Raw genomic sequence first — 15,098 nt, 5'->3', positions numbered from 1 at the left:
CTGGGACAGGAAAAGCCGAAATCCATGGTAGCCCTCACATCACTCATGACCCGCTTTTGCGCGGGAGAGGACAGCTGGCTAGCTTGCAGCAACAACCTTAGCTAAAATTCCGGCAGTCCGGATACCAAGGATCGCAATGGCAGGTCACGTCGCAACAAGAATAAACGCCGCATTAACGGCGACAATAATGAGGATACGGCAGTCAACGCCGGATTGAGAGGCTCGAAACCCGGTCAGCGGAAGAAGCCATTCAAAAGAACTACTACGGGTCCATCCAATTTGGACCGAATACTCGATCGCTCGTGCCAGATACACGGCACCCCCGAAAAGCTAGCCAACCACACCAATAGGGACTGTTGGGTATTCAAGCAGGCAGGCAAGCTAATTGCCGAAAACAATGACAAGGGGCTGCATAGCAATGACGAAGAAGAGACCCGACCGCCATACAACAGAGGACAGAAGGGTTTTCCCCCACAAGTGCGGACGGTGAATATGATATACGCAACCCACATACCCAAGAGGGAGCGGAAGCGTGCACTCAGGGACGGATACGCGATGGAGCCAGTCGCCCCGAAGTTCAACCCATGGTCCTCCTGCCCGATCACTTTTGATCGAAGGGACCACCCCACCAGCATCCGCCACGGCGGATTCGCTGCATTGGTTTTAGACCCAATCATCGATGGATTTCACCTCACCAGAGTCCTGATGGACGGCGGCAGCAGCCTGAACCTGCTTTATCAGGACACAGTGTGCAAGATGGGCATAGACCCCTCAAGGATTAAACCCACAAAGACGACCTTCAAAGGCGTCATACCAGGTGTAGAGGCCAATTGTACGGGCTCAGTCACACGGGAAGTGGTCTTCGGATCACCGGATAACTTCCGAAGCGAGGAGTTAATCTTTGACATAGTTACGTTCTGCAGCGGCTATCATGCTCTGCTCGGACGGACCGCGTTTGCAAAGTTCAACGCGGTGCCGCACTACGCATACCTCAAGCTCAAGATGCCAGGCCCTCGAGGAGTCATCACGGTCAACGGAAACACCGAGCGCTCCCTCCGAACGGAGGAACATACAACGGCTCTCGCGGCAGAAGTACAATGCAGCCTCTGAAGGCAATTCTCAAGTCCGGCCGTTAAGCGACACGACACGGCCAAACGTGCCCGAAGTAACCTACAACAAGACCACCTGGCGCGTTCCGAGAATGCGTAGCAATGTGACCCCAACCTCAGCCCTCGCAAGATTGCAAGACTAGTCCTTAGCGTATATCATTACGCTTTGGAGATACCATGGGCATAGGGGAAGGGGCACGACCACGACAGGCCCAGAATGCGGCTCAGCCACATCAGGGGCTCCCAAGTGTGTCATTTCTTCTTTTCTTTTTCCTTTTTTCTTTTCTTACCCACAGGACTCCGTTTACCAGAGGCCCTGTCCTGCAGTAGACCGGCCGAACTCACGATGCAACAGCCAGGGAAGGAGAAAGGATGCGACGAATATCCAGGTGGTCTCCTTTACGAGCATTAAATCTATTTTATACACCACTCCGCAGCCTAAGCCTGGAGGGGGACATGTTTAATAGTCCCGTCCCTTGCTTATCGCACTATTTGTAACGTTCTGCATTCATAGCAGTACTTCTTGAATAAAACAATGCAGCACTTTTTTGCCTATAGTTGCATTTCTTTCTTATACATATGTTCATTTACGACATGTTGCATCGGTACACTTTGGTATGGCTAAAAACACCAGGGGCTTATGTTCCCCACATCATGGTGTGATACGTCCGAACACTTTCACAAGTGCGGCACTCCGAACTTATAGCATTATGTGCATCAGCTCCGAATCATGTCTTGGGTCAATAGTTGGGTTTGCCCGGCTCCCATGTTTCGGTACCTTACGTTCCGTTGTATCGGCTAAGGTAGCACTGGGAGAACCACTGCGATTGCGCCCCAGTTGAGCTGGGTGAACGCCTTAGTGGAGAAAGCTAAAACTGACCGTCATGATGAGGCGAGAGCCGGTCGCTGTTCGAGAGGTTTTTTCGAGTCCCTAAAGACTTATCCCGCTTAGAGCGAGGAACCGGCTTTGTCCGGCCCAGGCGTGGATAGCGCCCCAAATTCGGTCTTCCGAACACTAGGGGCTTCGCCGAAATTTAAAATTATAGAATTCTATGGCTAAGTGAGAGTGTTCAAGCATTAAAAGTCCGGTTGCCTTGTTCGTCGTGTTGAGCGCCTCCCTAGATGGACCCAAATATGGGAACAAGAGTGCTCAAATTTATACCGAACACCCCAGCACTCGTGGCATGGGGGCTGAAGGCGACGACTTGCCATCTCTTAGATTTGATAAACAGCCGCTCATAAGGTAATATTTTAAATCAACAAGCGTTCCTTAGCACATATGAACAAAGTTTTCTGCGCACAGGATAACAAAATGCGAGTTTACTCAAATATTACATTATTGGAGCACTCACCAGCAATAGTGTGGGCACCCTTCAGGACACTCTTGTAATACATCTCGCGCGTGTGATACTCCTTGCCCGGCGGTGGCGCGTCCGTCACAAGCTTCTCAGCATCCATCTTGCCCCAGTGCACCTTAGCACGGGCAAGGGCCCGATGGGCACCTTCAATACAGGTGAATCGCTTGATGACCTCAACCCATGGACACGCATCCACTAGCCGCCGCACCAGGCCGAAGTAGCTCCCAGGCATGGCCTCATTGGGCCACAGCCGAACTATAAGGCCCTTCATGGCCTGTTCGGCCACCTTGTGGAGCTCGACCAACTGCTTCAGCTGGTCGCTAAGGGGAACCGGATGTCCGGCCTCAGCATACTGAGACCAGAAGACCTTCTCCGTCAAGCTCCCCTCCTCGGCCCTGTAGAAAGCGGCAGCATCAGACACGCTGCGGGGCAGATCTGTGAACGCTCCTGGAGAGCTCCGAATTCGGGTAAGTAACACGTAATCCACATCCACATGCTTGCTTTGCATGAAAAATGCCTTACCCGACGCTAATTTCTTCAACGCCTCGATTTCCTGGAGGGCCTTGTAGGCTTCGGCCTTAGCGGCTTTGGCACTCTCAAGAGCCGATGCAAGCTCGGACTCTCGAGTCTTCGAGTCACGCTCCAAACTCTCATGTTTTTCCATGAGAGCCTGGAGCTCTTGCCGTACCTCCGCCACCCGCGCCTCCTGCTTCTCTCGCTCGGCGCGCTCCGCGGCTGCATTATGTTCATCCACAGACACTGCCTCCTTCAGGGTCGCCACCTCGTTTGTGGCCCATGCAATACCCACGTTATCCTTGTCATTCTTTTTGCAACCAAATCCTTTTCTGTAAGGTACAAATTTAATAAGGTGCTACTCACCTTCTTTGTCCTCGAGTTGCTTCTTGGCACGACCGAGCTCGTTCTCGGACCGCTCGAGGTTTTGCTTCAAAGCATTGACCTCCGCAGTCAGTGCGGCAGAGGTTAGCAGGGTAGCCTACAATCCCATATCGACATATTTTTTATGACTCCTGCGTATATCTTTTTAGATCCTCAGTCCGGCTTTTCTTTCCGAACACCAAACTGAGCATCAGGGGCTACTGTCTATGCGGTACTATTTTACATATATTAATATTCTTACCTCAAAGCCTGATAGAAGGCTGCTGCAGGCTTCGGTTAGCCCGCTTTTGGCGAGCTGGACCTTCTCAATCACCACACTCATGACAGTGCGGTGTTCCTCCTCGACGGAAGCGCCGTTGAGCACCTCCAGCAAGTTATCCGGCGCCTCCGGTTGGACGGAGGCCGCCGGCGCCACGGTCTTGCCCTTCTTGCGAAGGGGCCGCCCACCGGACTCCGGAACCACTGAAGGTTCCGGTGCAGAGTCCGGCACGAAGTCCGGGAGGTCGCCCTGTGCTACCTCCGGGTCCTCCTCCTCCGGATGGGTCCCTCTCTGGGATCCCACCTTGACGTCGTCAGCATCGCGGGGAGAAGAGGCGGTTGGAAGTGAAGTGCTATTCACATCCGACGAACCCAAGGACCCGCTCGATGAAGCGGGAAGATCGTCCTTGGGTGGACTGCAGGGTTGTATGCGGCGTTAGAAAGACACCAAGTGGCAAAAAGAAAAATCATGAAGTCATTCGGGAGTCTGGATACTTACGATCTCGCTAGGGGCTTGGCCCTTGGAGGCCAATCCTCGTCGTCGTCACCGGCGTTGGCGGAACAGTCCGGGGGAAGAGTCCTTCCTTTCTTGGACCCTTCGGCCTCCCTAGCTAGGGAGGCCTTCCTTTTCTTCCCTCCCCCCGCTGGGAGAGAGACCTTTTTCTTCTACTCCTCTTCCTCAGGGGAGGAGTCCGCCTCGGAGTCGTCAGACACCTGAAAACGGGAACTCTTTCGAGTACCCGTGGCCTCCTTCTTGGCCTTCTTCTCCAGCACCACATGGGGTGCCGAAACCAGCAGCCCCGCCAGATGGGCATCCACTGGGTCTTCGGGCAAAGGGGCTAGACAGTTAGTCTGCTCGGCCTTCTTCAGCCAGTCCTGTCAAAGGAAAGGGAGTTTAGATCCCGCATAGAGTCAAACTATGGAAAACAAGTGTCCCGTAAAGGGTAAGATCATTTACCTCGTCAGCCTGACGCTGCGAGCGGAATCCACGATCTTCGGTAGCGGATGCGGGGGCCTTGGCGCCCTTGAAAAGCACCTTCCAGGCATCTTCGTACTTAGTGTCGAAGAGCCCGCTCATGGTTCGGTGCTGAGCCGGATCGAACTCCCACAGTTTAAAGGCCCGTTGTTGGCACGGGAGGATCCGACGGATGAGCATGACCTTGACTACGTTGACAAGCTTGAGCTTCTTGTCCACCAGCTTCTGGATACAGGCTTGGAGTCCGGTCGGCTCCTCCGAATTTCCCCAAGTCAGGCCACTCTCCTTCCAAGAGGTGATCCGTGTGGGAATGCCAGATCTGAATTCGGGGGCCGCTGCCCATTTAAGGTCACGCGGCTCGGTGATGTAGAACCACCCCGATTGCCACCCCTTGATGGTTTCCACGAAGGCGCCCTCGAGCCAAGTAACGTTGGGTATCTTGCCCACCATGGCGCCTCTGCATTCCGCTTGGTTCCCCTTCACGACCTTCGGCTTGACATTGAAGATCTTGAGCCACAAGACGAAGTGGGTCTGGATGCAGAGGAAAGCCTCGCACACGACGATAAACGCCGAAATGTTGAGGATGAAATTCGGGGCCAGATCATGGAAATCCAGGCCGTAGTAGAACATGACCCCCCAGACAAAGGGGTGAAGTGGGAAGCCCAGTCCGCGGAGGAAATGGGGAAGGAATACCACCCTCTCATGGGGCCTGGGGGTGGGGATGAGCTACCCCTTGTTGGGGAGCCGGTGCGCGATGTTGCTGGGCACGTATCCGGCGCCGCGCAGCCTCTCGATGTGCCCCTCCGTAATGGAGGCCATCCATTTGCCTCCCGCTCCGGACATGGCTGGAGGAGGTCGAGGAGAGATGTGCGGACTTGGGCGCTGGAGCTCGAGTGCGCGGAGATGGAGAAGCAAAGGAGGAAGAAGGCGCAGGTAAAAAGGTGGATCCTTATCCCCTTATATATGGGCAGACGAAACTATGCATCCCCACCGGCCTAGTAAAACTCGCTTTTCTCCCAAGCACCGCAATCAATGGCACGGTTGGGTTACCCACGTCCGTATTGATGAGAATCCCGGAATAAGGGGAGCATGATCTCTGCTTCGACAAGACGTGCCAAGGAAACCGCTTCGCTAAATGCGCTGAGGCGGTATAATAGAAACGATTCAAGTAAAGGCTTGGTTGTGGTGTGACGTCATGCCACGAAATACGTCAGCAGATTGAACTTGTGTAAATATTATTCTCTCTACGGTGGAATGTGGAATTTATTTTGCAGAGCCGGACACTATCCTAGTGTTCACAATCTTCTACAAATTATTCGGAGAAGGAACCCGCCTTGCAATGCCGAAGACAATATGCGCGCCGGACTCATCGTCATTGAAGCCTGGTTCAGGGGCTACTGAGGGAGTCTTGGACTAGGGGGTATCCGGATAGCCGAACTATCATCATCGGCCGGACTCTAAGACTATGAAGATACAAGATTGAAGACTTTGCCCCGTGTCCGGATGGGACTTTCCTTGGCATGGAAGGCAAGCTTGGCGATACAGATATGTAGATCTCCTACCATTGTAACCGACTCTGTGTAACCCTAGCCCTCTCCGGTGTCTATATAAACCGGATGGTTTTAGTCCGTAGGACAACAACGATAACAACAATTATACCATAGGCTGGCTTCTAGGGTTTAGCCTCCTTGATCTCGTGGTAGATCTATTTTTGTAATACCCACATCAGGATGTAGGGTTTTACCTCCATCAAGAGGGCCCGAACCTGGGTAAAACATCGTGTCCCTTGTCTCCTGTTACCATCCGCCTAGACGCACAGTTCGGGACCCCCTACCCGAGATCCGCCGGTTTTGACACCGACAGATTACCTCTTCTTCATCGGAAGAATCGTCTAATTTGAATAAATCTGAAGCGCTAGGTTTCTTCTTCGTTGAAGTTCCTGCGGTGGTGGCTTTCCTTTCAGCTCTTTTGGTCGCTCTGGCTTGTTTGGCTGCTTCATGGTTATATTTGGCCTTCCAAAAGTGATCATCAGCCTGTGAAAAGTGATAAGAACTTATAAGTAAAGGCAAGGTATAATATAAAATATTCATCAGAGGTTGGTGACTTACAGCAGGAGCCGGGTTTTTTTGGCAGAAGGGGAGTAAGCCAAAGGCATTACATATCACTATGCCTTCTTTCAACAATAACTGGGTCGTGGCCTCTACCACATCTTCTGGCAAGTCGTCGGAGCTATGACGCATTGGGTCATCCTTTTCACCGAAGTAAGTATACATTAAACTGGGTCGGCGGCTTAATGGAAGTATTTGCCAGGTAACCCAGACTCGGACTAAGTCAATGCCGTCTAGGCCATTTCCCAGAAGAGCTTTGATTTTTCTAATGGTAAGGGCAAGTGGCAGACGTTCAACAGTAGTTAACTTATCCGACAGCGGGTGGTTGGATTCAAGGCACATTGCGCGGAAGCCGGGCAAAGGGTTCTCCTCAACTGGAGAAGTATCCTGGCAGTAGAACCATGCCTGGTTCCACTCCTTTGGATCAGTCGGCAGTTCAGCATAAGGGAAAAGATAGTCTCTTCGCCGCTGAATTGAGATACCACCAAGTTGAAGACTGGGCACGTTCTAAAACAGTTCTATGAATGATGGCATATTAGGTTCTTCTCCACGATACACCTCGCAGAAGACTTGGAAGTTACAGATATTTGACACAAAATTGGGCCCGATGTCTTGGGGTCTAATATCGCAACACATCCCTGAAGAATTTTGAGCAGGGCGGAGCAAAGCCCCGGGTCATATGACTGGTGAATATGATTACTTCCCCTTTTTTTGGTAGAGGTTTATCTTCCGACGGATTAGGAGCACGATAGGACATGATTTCCTTCTTGGGCAAATGGCCGGATTTCACGAAGTCAGCCGAGATACTCTCTGTGATAGTGGACTTAACCCAGTTGCAGGTTACATCACCTTTAGTAGCCTTAGGAGCCATGACAGCAATTAGCCTATGGAAAACAAGAAGATCTGGTTCAATTTTAACCCGGGAGGAAAAATCCTAAATTATTCAAGGTGGCGGCTTAATGAGGGGCCTAATGCTATACGGATGACGGCGCAACAATATTTAAGCCGCTACAAGTATCAAGCGCAGTTCAAATTCTTCAGTTCATGAGGAGCAATTAAGGTTCTGTGTTATTTATTTAAGCCGAACACCTCGACAGTTGTGTTTAAGGGCATTTACCAGAAGAAGTTTTCCGGGTGATAAAAACAAGTTTCACAGATGACAATTATTATTATGGATCAAAATATTGCTCTGAAAAGAAAATTTTCCAGACCTAAAAACAGCACAGAGAAGTTCATACACTCAAAGAGGGTTTCCAAACAAGGGAAATGAGATCTATTTCTATGCAAGATCAACACAAACAAGTACCGCAGCAGTTCTACGGAGTTTTTACGATCTAAACATGGCATTGGAGGTAAGAACTAGAAAGGGTTTGCGTCGGGCGGTCATGAACACCGACGAACTTGAAAAAGTCCCAATGCGAATCTAAGAAAGGTGAGGGAGTCCCGGACTAGGGGGTGTCCAGAAAGCCGAACTATCATCATCGGCCGGACTCCAAGACTATGAAGATACAAGATTGAAGACTGCGTCCCGTGTCCGGATGGGACTTTCCTTGGCGTGGAAGGCAAGCTTGGCGATACGGGTATGTAGACCTCCTACCTTTGTAACCGACTCTGTGTAACCCTAGCCCTCTCCGGTGTCTATATAAACCGGATGGCCTTAGTCCATAGGACGAACAACAATCATACCATAGGCTAGCTTCTAGGGTTTAGCCTCCTTGATCTCGTGGTAGATCTACTCTTGTAACCCACATCATCAATATTAATCAAGCAGGACATAGGGTTTTACCTCCATCAAGAGGGCCCGAACCTGGGTAAAAACACCCTCGTCTCCTGTTACCATCCGCCTAGACGCACAGTTTGGGACCCCCTACCCGAGATCCGCCGGTTTTTACACTGACATTGGTGCTTTCATTGAGAGTTCCTCTGTGCCGTCGCGATCAGGAAGGATGCCTTCTCCCGTCTTTAAAGACGGCACCATCGTCAAGAGAGCTTTGGCCGCCGGCCAAACTGTCCGGCTAGGTGGTTTTCTTATGACCGCCTATTCGGCCACCGCTCCGACGATGACCCCTCAGGTCATCAAAAGCGATCTTCACGTCAGCCCGGAATTCGCCGAGCAGTTAGATCCGATTGAGCTCTCCTCTGTAAACGAGCTCTTGGATCGCATCGCCGCCCTGGGAGTCGCTACAGACTACGATCAGATTAACTCTCCTCAGGCCACCCACCACGTTGTCGTGGTAGAGGAACAATGCGGCAATCCTTCTTCTACGTTGAAAACCAACTATACCCGGATTCCCGATCCCTCCAAGCCGGATTCCCGCGAAGGGACGGACGCTAATCAAATACTGAACTTAGAGTCAGGCATCGGACTAGATTCGTTGGAAAGCATCCAGCAAGTCAAGCTTCCAAATCCTGAAACTTCTTGGCCTTTGAGCCTCAGATCGGGCGGGGTTCCGAACTTGATTCCACCTGCCCACCCAAACATAAGCGATCTATCTCGAATACGGCAAGAGCCCGATGAAACAGTACATAATTACTGGGCCAGATTCCTCCTGGTTATGAACAGGATAAAGGACTACTGCGAAGAAAGCGCAATTTCAATTTTCTGCAACAATTGCATGGACAAGGGAATCATGAACGCCATAAGTCGTCGCGAAGTTACACGCTTCATCGACGTAGCGACTATCGTACAAAAATACTGTGCGGTAGAGAGTGCCAGGAACACCGAAACTAGGTTTTGGGACAGTCCGGCCTTGACCACTACCCTAGTCCGAAGTAAAAGGGTGCGCCATACTCAAGCACCTGGGTTAAAAACCAAAAAGCAAAGACCCCCTAAAGGGCATGGAACCGTACTGGTGGGCTGGCTCAACGGACCCTGCAAAATCCACAGTACGGAGGGCGCCACTCCAACACACAGCCTTCGAGCATGTTGGATACTACGACAGGTGGCCAAAAGAGGCGAAGGCTTTTTAGCCCCGGGCAAACAGCCCAGCAGTACCGGTACATTATTAACAGTCTTCGAGACTTCCGCATCAAATAACATGCGAAAACGAACAATCCGCGGCCTCGCCGAAGTCTACCAAGTAGCAAGCAAATCCATGGAGTGACACGGCTATCACATTCAACGCCAGCGACGAACCTAAATTCCGAACAGCTAGAGCACCAGCCGCATTGGTCCTCAGTCCGATAGTGGACGCTTTCGCCTTACCAAGGTACTCATGGATGGCGGCAGCGGATTAAACCTCATCTACGAGGAAACCCTTCAAAAAATAGATATTGACTGGAGCCGCATCGAGCGAAGCAGCACAACCTTCAAAGGGATAATCCCTAGTCGGGAAGTACGCTGCACAGGAAAAATCACACTAGATGTAGTGTTCGGCTCACCGGACAATTACAGGTCCGAGGAGGTCACGTTCCAAGTGGCCCCATTCGGCAGCGGATATCACGCTTTGTTAGGGCGAGAGGCATTCACAATCTTCCAAGCTATACCCCACTACGGGTACATAAAGCTCAAAATGCCTGGACCCAATGGGATAATCACTCTTGCCAGTGATCCAGATACAGCACTCCGCGCTGAAAATAAGACAGCCGCACTGGCCCTAGAGGCATTGTCCGAAGCCCTAGCGGCAGAGGAACTAACTACGCTGCGCTCCACGGTGGATAGGGACGGTGTGATACTCGATAAGAGGTCCAAGTCCGCCTCTTTTAAACAAGCAGACGAAATAGTCAAATTTCAGGTCCATCCAACAGACCCCACAAAGACGGCCTCCATTGGGGCACAATTAAGTCCTGATGTCGAATCCGCACTACGAGAATTCCTTCGGGAAAATTGGGACATTTTTGCCTGGCACCCTTCAGACATGCCAGGAATCCCACGCAGGCTGGCAGAGCATAGCCTAAACATCCTAAAAGGATTCAAGCCGGTCAAACAAGCTCTTCGGCGATTTTCCGAACCCAAAAGACAGGCAATGGGAGAAGAGCTAGCCAAACTCTTAGAAGTCGGATTCATCAGAGATATAAAACATCCGGACTGGCTAGCCAATCTAGTAATGGTACCAAAAAAGGAAAAATCCTGGCGCCTCTGCGTCGATTTTAAAGACCTTAACAAGGCTTGTCCAAAGGACCCTTTCCCCCTCCCTCGCATCGACCAAATCATCGATGCTACCATAGGGCACGATTCATTATGCTTCCTCGACGCATACTCTGGATACCATCAAATCAAGATGGCGGAGAAAGACCAGGCCGCAACGGCATTCCTTACTCCATATGGGCCATTCTGCTTCAACACAATGCCCTTCGGACTAAAAAACGCCGGCGCAACATATCAGCCCATGATTCAAACATGTCTGGCTACCTAGATAGGCAAAACAGTAGAGGCATACATAGACAATGTGGTCGTCAAGACCAAACACGTCAAAACTCTAGTAGAAGACTTGAGGGTGACATTCGACAACCTCCGAGCATATGACATTAAGCTCAATCTGGAAAAATGCGTCTTCGGCGTACCAGCTGGAAAGCTCTTGGGCTTCATCGTATCCGGTAGAGGAATTGAAGCAAACCCGGCCAAAATCTGAGCTCTGTCACAATTGGATATTCCAAGACCTCAAGCAAATACAAAAACTAATCGGATGCATAGCGGCCTTAAGTCGCTTCATCTCCCGTTTGGGAGAAAAGGCTCTGCCCCTCTACCGCCTCCTCTGGCGCACCAAACATTTCGAATGGACGGATGCTGCCACAGCCGGACTCGAAGAAATAAAGGCCATACTGGCAACAAATCCGGTCCTGGCCGCGCCCAACCTGGGCGAATCTATGTTATTATATATCGCAGCAACACATCAAGTTGTCAGCGCGGTACTCGTCGTCGAGCGAGATGCAGAAGGGCACAGATTCCCTCTTCAAAAACCAGTGTACTACGTATCCACTGTTCTAACTCCATGCAAGTCCCGGTACCCATATTATCAAAAGATAGCATATGCGGTGTTCATGGCATCCTGGAAGCTGCGACACTACTTTCAAGAGTGTTCCATAACGGTGGCCTCCGAAGTACCTCTCAACGATATTATAAACAATCGCGACGCAACGAGAAGGATTGCAAAATAGGCTATTGAGCTCTTACCATTTGACATAACCTATAAACCACGGCGAGCTATAAAGTCGCAGGTTCTGGCCAACTTCATCGCCGAATGGACCGAAGCCGAACTCTCTAAAGAGTACGGCGCATACTCCAATTGGATCATGCATTTCGACGGATCCAAAATGTTGGCTGGCTTGGGGGCTGGCATCGTCCTGACGTCCCCAACTGGAGACACAATCCAATCTGTACTTCAAATAATGTACATGGACTCCAATAACGCAGCCGAATACGAGGCCCTTCTACATGGCCTCTGGATGGCAATCTCCATGGGCATTCAACGCCTAGAGGTGCGCGGGGATTCAAACCTCGCAATATCCCAAGTAAATGGAGACTTTGATGCCAAAGATCCAAAAATGGCAGCTTAACGCAACGTCGTCCTAAAAATGTCAGCTCGGTTCGAAGGACTCGAATTCCACCATGTAGCCCGGGATAATAACCAGGCAACAGACGTGTTAGCACGCATCGGCGCGAAACGAGACGTCGTCCCTCCAAACCTCTTCCTGGAACGGCTCTTCAAGCCATCCGTGTTATGGGAAGAGGAGTCCGGAAATAACAATCTGGAGCCAGTTGCATCACTGAACTCAGACCATTCTGACACAATCGGCGGCTCAGCCAACGAAATAATACCTTCAGCTCACGAAATAATGGCAGTAATTGCCCCATGGACAGAACCATTCCTAGCCTACTTAATTCGGCAGGAACTTCCCGAAGACCAAAATGAGGCCCGCTGCATAGTTCGGCGATCTAAAGCCTACAAGGTCCATGAGGGAGAACTTTATAAGAAAAGCACAACCGGAGTCCTTCAAAGGTGTATCTCCGAAGAGGAGGGGCGGAATCTCCTGGCTGAAATTCACGCCGGACTCGGCGGGCACCACGCTGCAGCCCGGGCACTCGTAGGCAAGGCCTTCCGTACAGGATTTTATTGGCCGACAGCCCGGGCAGATGCTCAGGACTTAGTCCAACGATGCATCGGTTACCAGCTCTTTGCTAATCAGAGCCACATGCCACCCACCGCCCTCAAAGCTATACCCATTACCTGGCCATTCGCGGTCTGGGGGCTTGACATGGTTGGACCCCTTAAAGGGGGAACCCACAAGCACAAATACTTATTGGTCATGGTGGACAAATTCACCAAATGGATTGAGGCTAAGCCGGTTAGAACGGCAGAATCCAGACCGGTGATAGACTTCTATCCAGGGTAGTACACCATTTTGGCGTCCCTCACAGCATCATCACTGATAACGGCACGAACTTCACTGTCGACGAGGTTAAACTCTGGTGCAAAAACATGGGCATCAAGCTCGATTACGCTTCAGTCTATCACCCCCAAACTAACGGTCAAGTCGAGCGAGCAAATGGTCTAATCATGAGCGGCATCAAACCTAGACTAGTGCGGTCCCTCAAGGAATCTAACACGCACTAGGTAGAGGAGCTCGACTCCGTACTCTGGGGGCTGCGGACCACGCCAAACCGAACTACTGGATTCAGACCATTTTTCATGGTGTATGGCGCAGAGGCAGTTCTGCCTTGCGATATAATTCATGACTCACCTCGTGTGCGCATGTACGAAGAAAGAGAATCCGAGTTGGATCGGCAGGACAGATTGGACGCCTTAGAGGAGGAGCAGGACGTGGCAAACGCTCGTTCCGCATTCTATCAGCAGCAGGCTCAAAGATATCAAAGCAGAGAAGTACGGGCCAAAACTTACAATGTTGGCGAACGCGTTCTACGCCTGCCGGACAAGAAAAAACACAAACTTAAGCCCAAGTGGGAAGGTCCCTTCATCATCGACCAAGTCCTGACCGGCGGAGCATACCGTCTACGTAAAGCATCTGACAACCGACTCGAGCCGAACCCATGGAACGCAGCTCGTCTCCGAAGATTCTACGCCTAAACACCGGACTCAGAGTTCGTCTCACTCCCCCGTCCACCTTTTTATATTTTTTAATGTCTCTTGTCCCCCTCCTTCTTCCCACTTTTTTTTTCAATACCTTTTATAGGCTGATTTGCGCTTTGTTCGCACACACTTGATGTGCTTCTAGCACTCATTATACCTAGGGGCTTCATTACCAGAAGCTTATTAATATGGGCATTCACGCCCAATACATGTGTCATACTTCCGTATGTACCTTTTATTCACCATTATATGCATCGATATGACCTAAGTTTTGGCCAAGATGGGTTGCCTGGCTCCTGTGCTTACCCCTACGTTCCCGATTGTTCGGCTAGGAGGTAAAGGGAGCACCTCTGCGATTGTTACTGCCGGGTCAGCCGGATGTGTACCTCAGACTGGGTGAAGCCGAAAGCTAGCGTTCTTAAGAGAATATTTGATCGGTGACTTGAAAGATGATTTATTACTTACTTATTTATAAGCCCCTAGATGCTTTTTCTGCTATTTTCGCAGTCCGGCATTGCACCTTAGGGCATGCCTCCCAGGGAAAGGAACCCTTAACGGAACTATTCTCCCTGGAAGATGTTTCTTACTAACCATGTAATATAACATAACTAGTTGGGCACTTGTTTGATAAAGCAATTATGACCCTGATGCGTTGTCTCCATGCATGCCCCGGTTCTTTTATAACCGTAGGGGTATTCGGACACACTCCGGACTGTTGGGTCCCGAGGTTGAAGCGAAACGGTCCGCAAAGACAAACGATCTACAATCCGGCTAGAAGGCATCTTACATGTCATTTCAAATTACATCGTCAAACCGACTGATTGTACTCCTCCTCAATCCCATCTAACAGGCTGTCTAATTCACAGTCCTGTTGGGAATATTTCGCGGCCAGTTCTACTTGGCCATACATCAAGCTCACAGGGATCTCCTTCCCATCAGGCCCCGCAGGCCCGACCTCGGCCATGTGGTTTGGGTCAGCCTTTGGGTAGCGCGTTTTCACCATGGCCCAGGTCTCCCTGGCGCCCTGACGGCAGGCCGATATCTTCCACAAATGGAGGCGTCGCCGTGCTCCCTGAAGCTTCTCAGCAAGCTCACCAAGGCCCTCGGGTAGGGAGACGGATGGCCATAAAGCCTGAACGACGCCATTCATCGCCTGCCGAAAACGTTTGAACAATTGCACCAGCTCGGGAAGTTGGTCACCTATTGACCCAGGCATTTCCTCCGCAGGGTGACCTTTGAGCACACCTAAAGACATATTTCTGTCAAACGACTTCCTCGCTGAATTCTTCTTTTCAAAGGAATTTGCTCAAGCACTTACTATAAATGCCGCGACGAAGTGGCTGATTCTCCTTCAAGGAGCCAGA

The sequence above is a fragment of the Triticum aestivum genome, chromosome 7B (assembly GCF_018294505.1).
Source record: "Triticum aestivum cultivar Chinese Spring chromosome 7B, IWGSC CS RefSeq v2.1, whole genome shotgun sequence".
In the NCBI taxonomy this organism is placed as follows: Eukaryota; Viridiplantae; Streptophyta; class Magnoliopsida; order Poales; family Poaceae; genus Triticum; species Triticum aestivum.
This window is presented reverse-complemented; position numbering follows the sequence as displayed.